At 33.6% G+C, this 7737-nt stretch overlaps 1 long non-coding RNA gene across 1 annotated transcript; it reads left to right on the top strand.

Moving 5' to 3' along the window:
- Positions 1–1410: 1410 nt before the first annotated feature.
- Positions 1411–6001, top strand: LOC143076283 (uncharacterized). The gene is made up of 2 exons (XR_012978597.1): positions 1411–1499; positions 3642–6001. It is a non-coding gene; the product is annotated as an uncharacterized LOC143076283 (long non-coding RNA).
- Positions 6002–7737: the final 1736 nt, after the last annotated feature.

Genomic DNA, 7737 nt, shown 5'->3' with positions numbered 1-7737 from the left:
ATTATCTTGACATTACAACATTGAAGGTACATTTTTTATTGACATATGCACATTTTAATAAATTTACGGTTAGGCTTCACATATTCATAGCACTATAGAAGACCTAGTTAAGACAGAAAACTAAAACCAGTCTAGTTATTGAAATTTGTACCGGCTAGCAGGAAAAATTACACACAAAAGGCTCTAAAGAGCCTGTGTAGCTCACCTTGGTTTTTGTGCATATTCTAAAAAAGGACTCCAACATTTTGAAGAAAATAGAATTAATTTTTTTTATTTATCTTGTATTGCTTATCAATGATTCTGTTTGAGTTTCTATATATTTTATTTAGTTTTTACTCAAACCGCAAAAGAGGATAACGTGAAAATATCCTCATTTAAAGGCAATCACTCCTATAAAAAGTGACAGTCTACTAACTATATCGGCAAAATTTGACTATATATATGTATAACTTTTTGTAGTTATATCTATATTCTAACCTTATTAGGGCTTCAATCTTTTTGCATTTATTACAAAACTGCACAATCTGCCAAAAAATATTTTTTTCAAGATTTAGATATGAGCAAATAGCCTACACAAAAATATATTTTGTTACATCCTTTACGAAAAATGCCAACATCAATGATAACCCATATATGCACTAAGCTTATGGTTTATTTTTTATTCTAATATGACGTGCTTCTTTCGCTTTATGAATAAACCCATGCTCTAAATCCAATAAATTTTTTTGGCACATGCGTATATTGACTACTGCAGAATAATGAATTTTATCAAATAGGCATGCATTTAATATATTTCATTAACTTAAAACACTTCCCAACTTTTAAATGATGCACATGTTGTTACTAATTCATTCATTGTGACTGTAATGTGTTGCATTCCGAAATTGACATATTTGACCTAGATACGACAACCGTGCATGCTGACTGTTCAAAAACTCCTCCCTCTGAAAAATCACAGTGCCAGCCGTTTGCTTCTTTACAAACAAAAAGGAAGGTTCATGGAAGAGCCTACACAGTCGTTTTACCCTTATACACTTCGGACATAGAAATTACCTTAATTGTCCGAATCTCACTATCGATCGGGCAAATATATTCACGAATATAATGCCTACCCATGTTAAAATTACAATAAAGTATAGATTGCATCAATTATTTCTTAAATATCATAACATATCCTGCATGTGAACAAAATATTTGCCACTTGGCATTAAGCGATCAATTGATCAATTAATCAATAGTCTTACCAGTAATAAAGAACTTTGGAATATTTTGAAACGATAAATTTCTTTTAAAAGCAGATTTATTTATTGTTTTGGCTTAAAAATATACTTTGAAATGAAACAGTTTTACGATTTCTTGAACTGTATTTTAAATTTTCGCGGAAATAATCTTTTAAGAGGCTGCACTTATGTCCCCTTTCCAATTGAGAATAGAAAGTAGAGATAATTTATATCTATTTTCAAGGAAGTATACGCGCGACAGTTGTTTTACGGAACCAGGTAGGTTTTAGGTGTAGGTGCATAAATCAGGTAGATGTAACTTCTTATACCGAACCGGTTAGATGTCTGTGGTGATGCATAAATCATGTAGATGTATTAGGCATTCCTATACTACGTAACAATCGTCGGCCATTTAGTGTGCATATATTAGTGTACAATATATTCACTATTGGATATATCTCCGAGGAAAGCATAAGTGTAATGTGATTGATTTCATGTTTGGGTAATATATTGTCCTCCATAAGGTCCTCCTCGTCGTCGTCCGTCGTCCGTTAACTTTAAAAAAAAAAGGATCCTCTGAAATCTACTGTTCCAAGTTTAACAAACCATGTTTAACATAACTTACCGAAGTCATCAGTAGCGAATTTTTTTTTGTAATATTTCCGATGACCTGGAGGTTCCAATCCAAAATGGTCGACATGGATAAAAGAAAAAACATAGACTATTATCTATAAATCTGATGAAGCAACAATTTTCAGAATGTTTATTTCTACCTATTGTCCATGTACATTCAAACTGTTGGATGAATTTTATTATGAGTAATTGTCTTTATGACTTATTTTACCGTTTTAAGCTCACCTGCACCAACAGGCCATGTGTGATATTGTCATCACATGGGGTTCGTCGTCGTCGTTTGTTATTTTTTTCGAATATGTTTTCCTTTGAAACTACTGAACTATTTCCAATTAAACTTGAAGTGATTTTTTTTATGGCATCTTCATTTATGAAGTTTGTGTTTTGTTTTTATTCCAGTATGCGAACAATCATGACCACCATGGTAAAAAAGAACATAGGGATAAAATACCGTTTTGGGCTAATATACTTAGTAACTAAAGCAAAACTGAAGGAGTAAAAAATTATTAGCATATTAAAATCTATTTGCTAGAAAATTTTCAGACGAATTGGACGACCAAACTTGGAGTTATTTCCCTTGATATAATTTTATTTAATATGTAAGTTATTGGTTATTATCTTGAAAACTGTTATGTAAATAAACATAAATTATAAACAGCATAAATGTTCATCAAAGTAAGATCTAACGATAAATCTAAGCACGATACTTTATTGGAGTTAGTCCTTACAACAAAATGTCGAGCAAAGTAATTCTAACACGTCATCATCACCGCAATGGTCAATTTATCCATTACAGGAGCTATATAAACACAAAAAGAAAAAGTTGTATGATTGCCAATGAGACAACTCTCCACAAGAGACCAAAATGACACAGAAATTAACAACTATAGGTGACCGTATAACCCTTTTTTCGTTCCTTCATTTTGTTTATTTCTTAGCAGAAACTATGATATATAGAGGTCAATTTCAAACAGCGAATACATTCAGAAAAGTAAAACCTATTATCAAAAACCACATCCTTTATAGGAATTATTACCCTTGAAAGATGATTTTTAACCAGGTTTGTTTTCGAGATAGTCGATAAACTACAGCCAACAGAGAGAAAACTTGTGCTTAAAAAATGTTCAGTAAAGTAAACCTACAAATAATTTAACAATATCATTTTGTTTTTGCGGAAACCGTTAAAGATGGTGATTAACATAATTTTGGAAAAAAGTTCAGCTAAGTAAAAAGTAAAATCACAAAAATACTGAACCCAGAGGAAAATCAATTCGGAAAGTTCACATGGCAAAATCAAATAACAAAACGCATTAAAAACGAATGGACAAGAACTGTCATATTCCTGACTTGGTACAGGCATTTTCAAATGTAGAAAATGGTGGATTCAACCTGGTTTAATAGCGCTAAACCTCTCACTTGTACGACAGTCGCATCGAATTTAATAATATTGATAATGATGCGTGAACAAAACAAACAAAAATAAGACCTAGAAATAATTTAACAGGACCAAACATCATTTATTGATCCCTTCTAGAAGTTATTGCCTTTAAAACATGAGTTATACCATTTTTTTAAAAGTTTTTATTACAAAAACAAAATATAAAAAAAAAGATGTTCAGCAAATTAAAAACCCTACAAACTAATGCAAATAACCACAAGTGTCAATTTAAACTTGTATGAAGAGTTGTTGTCTTTAAGAGATGATTTTGATCAATTATTTTAAATGGAATGTTTAAACAAGCATTAATATACATTAAACATTAATCTTGTTTATCCTCTCGTTTTCAGAATGACTGACAGGGCAGTATGCGCTGGATGTGAAAGAGATGGGGATAATACAAGCGCAGGATCTTGGTGCAGTGATTGTGTGGAATTAGTTTGTAATGTTTGTGCTAAATTCCATAAAAAGCTGTCCCCTCCTCACACGATTGTACCTATTGAGCGGGTACAAAACCTTAGTTCTCCACTACTTGAGCTATCCAGAAAATGTGAATACCATCCAGGTCAAAAGATTGTGTTCTTTTGCAGTCAACACGATTGCTTAGTTTGCGACTCTTGTATGTCAGAATCACACGAAAGCTGTAAACCTATAATTTCCATCGAAAAGGCTGCGAAAGGTGTGAAAAATGGGGCTGCTGTTGACTTGGAAAGCAGGATGGAGAACCTCTGTCGAGTTGTTCAGAACACATTAGGCGATCAAATAAGATATAAAGACAAATTCCAAGAAAACAAGAAAGAATTCAGAAATACAATAACGAAAATGAAAACACGGGTTATAGAACACATAAACGAGTTGGAGGTAACTATTGTTAACGATTTGGACAATAATTACAGAGAACATGAAGACACTTTTATTGAAGGGGAAGGTAACCTTCAATCCATGCTGAAATCAGTTTCATCTTGTCTGATGGATTTCAAGTCACTAAAGCCACATGCAACCGAAATCCATTTGTTCACGGCAGTTAAATATCTTGATGCAAAGACCTGCAAGCAAGAAGCAGAGGCCCGAAAAATTCAGGCAAAAAGTATACCAAAATTGGAATTTCAACCAGAAATAGGTTTTACAAATTTAATGAAATTGTTTCCATCATTTGGTGAAGTCGGGGTAACAGAAGAACCGATGCAATTATCTGCAATCTTGGATATAGACCAACAAGGCCAGGCTCTTGTAAGACCAATAAGTAATCAGAGAAAGTTATCACTTTTTACGTCATTCAAGACAACGGAACTTGGTAAAGATGTTTACATTCGAAGCGGATGCTTTATTCCCCATAATAGATTGCTTCTACCAGACTATAATGACGACAAAATTCATGTTTGCCAACTTGACGGATCAAATTCCAGTTCAATAAAGTTACGTTATAATCCGCATGCAGTTTCTATGTATGACTCTTTTCAAGCCCTGGTAACATCAAATCATAGAGGATTTATTGAAATCGTTGACCTTGAAAATCTAAAAACAGGAAAGAATATTCAAGTTGGACTCGAATGTAAAGGACTTACAAGTGTAAATGGAAGCATTTGTGTACGTGATAGTTTTAGTAGTGTGTCCATGGTAGATATTGATGGTATAGAACTGAGAAAGACATCAACAACCTCGGATCCGTTGTGTCTTTCTCTGAGCAAAGCGAACGAGATATACTTTACAGCTGCATTTGATGACAATGTATATGCTATCAGGTCTGACGGGAAAGAGTGCGTGTTTTTCAACGATCCTGGTCTTAAGGATCCCTATGGTATTGCTGTTGACGACAGTGATGGCATATTCGTAGCAGGTCGGAAATCAAATGTCATTTACAGAATATCTCAAGATGGACAGAAACAGGACATTGTCCTGGATGAAAAGGATGGCATTAAAGGGCCAATGGGACTTTCGTTCAACGATTTAACAAAAGAACTCATGGTCGTCAATGAAGAAGGGTGGTCCATTCGGGTTTATAAAATTCAATGATTGGGGGCAGCAAGATTTTATGCGGAATGACTATTAATTTCCGAATGTTGCTATGCATGTCTATTTTCCCCCACTTTTACCCAATGATATCCTGTATTTTATGTTGCATAATATTAATTTTTAATTACTAACATGAGGTGGTCTTTATATATGATAACCAAGTACTTGATTTTGTCACAAAACAGACCTTATAAGGATGTGATAACGATAAAGATTTCTTTGTATCATGGACAAATTTTGTCGCGATTATTATATAATTTTATAATGTAGAAATAATTGATTGTAAGACTCGGTCAGCTTTCAAAAACAACTAATTGATTAAGTGATATAATCGTTTTATCGCCTAATACTGCATGCATAACGATTGACAGTATGATCATCGGATTGTTAAGATCATCTTACATAATTGGTATAATCACCTTATACTCTGTATAACGATCGACTGTACGAGGGTTGGGATATTATTGCTTGATGATTACTAACCAAATGAAAAATGTGCTTTTGTGAATAACAAAAACAGAAGCTCATGCTTAGCACATTATATCTAGAAGACAAAAATTACAATCAGAATATTTCGTAGAGAAATGTCATGTTCCGAAATAAGAAACAATTAAAAGTAAGAGTACAATTGGAGTATACATTACTACAAGATTATGTGTGTACAGTAATGCTTTATAATAAAAATTACTTAATTTGACTTGAGTGGGTGCAAAAGGATAGACGACAGATTCATTTTTCTAATTATGACTGATCAGCTTTATTTTTCAACTGAAAACTTGCCAAATCCTTTTAAATTTGTCGTGTCAGAATCGAATGATGATATACGTCACCATAAGTCCTCGTTTCTTGTTACTAAGATGGAATACATGACTGCAATGGTGACACATTTGATTATATGTCATTGTCGTCTTTTCTCTGAAGCTACCTGCAATTGGCAAGTCTTAATCCAAATTGGCAGGGATGATGTAAGGTTCTAATTGGAAATGTACGCGTTGCTCATATTTCCCTATTCATTTTGTTTACCCATTATTTTCTAATTCATAAACACCATCCAAACGTTCAGCCATGGTCAACACAGTCTACAACAATACACAGTTGACTATTTCATATCTGACACTCTTAACCACTTTTAAACAATTGAAGAATAACTTTAAAAGAGTCTCTCACACATCTGTCATAAACACTAACAATGAATAGAACAGAAAATGGAAACGTGGATTATGTCAAAGAAACATCAACCCGGGCAAAGAGAACAAAACAGTTCAAAGCCAACAATGGGTCTTCAACTCTGCAAGAAAATCCTGCACACATCCAGAGTCCGGTTTCAACCGGCCCCTAATCAATTACGTTCCTTGTAACCATCTTATGGTGTATATATATATATATATATATGTCTCAACTTGTTCGATTCGCTCGTGTACGTAACTGCGTATTTACTGAAAAATTATAACACCAGGGTTTTCGATATCACAAACGAGTCAACACCTTGACCATATTTTATCATCGGTACAAAGAAAGTATTCGTAAACAATAAATCAACATGCAGACATCTTATACGTATTTCACATCCAATATGTTATGGTTATATTCTATAAAAAGCACAAACATGTCGGCATTCACAACAAGCTAACCAAACCTATAGTTACCATACTCATGTCAAGTCATTAAGGATTGCATATTTTGGTATAAATATAGATTCACTCATAGGGTCTTTGCACCGGAAATAAACACATTTATTCTTAAACCAGTTGTTGGCATGATACGGGTTATGTTCGTCTCATATATTTTATGATGGTATGATACTAAACCCCTAACGGGAGGGATGCATGGATCGCCATGACTGCCTTATGTTTATAATCATCATTGTATGCAGTGGTCACAACATTATATGCAGTGGTCACAACATTATATGAAGTGGTCACAACATTGTTTGCATTGGTAAGACCATTATATGCAGTGTTCACAACATTATATGCAGTCGTGATAGCATTATACGCAGTTGTCGGAATATTATATATGCAGTGGTCACAACATTATATGATGTCGTGTCAAAATTATATGCAGTGGTTACAACCATAAATGCAGTGGTCACAACATTATATGCAGTGGTCAAAACATTATGTGCAGTGGTCACAACATTATGCGGGTTTTCTTTCATGAAGGTGGTGATCAGTGATGGTGATGCTGATTATCATTGATGTATGTGATGGTGTAGGTTCAGATTCGGCAAACTTCGGATTTTTTTTTATCGGAAATTATCGATTACTGTCATAATTGATTATGCCCCGCAAAAAATTGAAACAATTATTGAAGTCATGTTATTAGTAAGCCATTCGATTGAAAACTTATGTTTGTGTTGACTAGCTCGAGTACTGCATATTGTGAGCTGCCAGATTAATAAGACAAATGATCAATATTAACATATTATACACT

Source organism: Mytilus galloprovincialis, chromosome 5, assembly GCF_965363235.1.
Source record: "Mytilus galloprovincialis chromosome 5, xbMytGall1.hap1.1, whole genome shotgun sequence".
In the NCBI taxonomy this organism is placed as follows: domain Eukaryota; kingdom Metazoa; phylum Mollusca; class Bivalvia; order Mytilida; family Mytilidae; genus Mytilus; species Mytilus galloprovincialis.
Note: the sequence above shows the minus strand (reverse complement) of the source record. Positions and strands in the feature narration are given on the sequence as shown.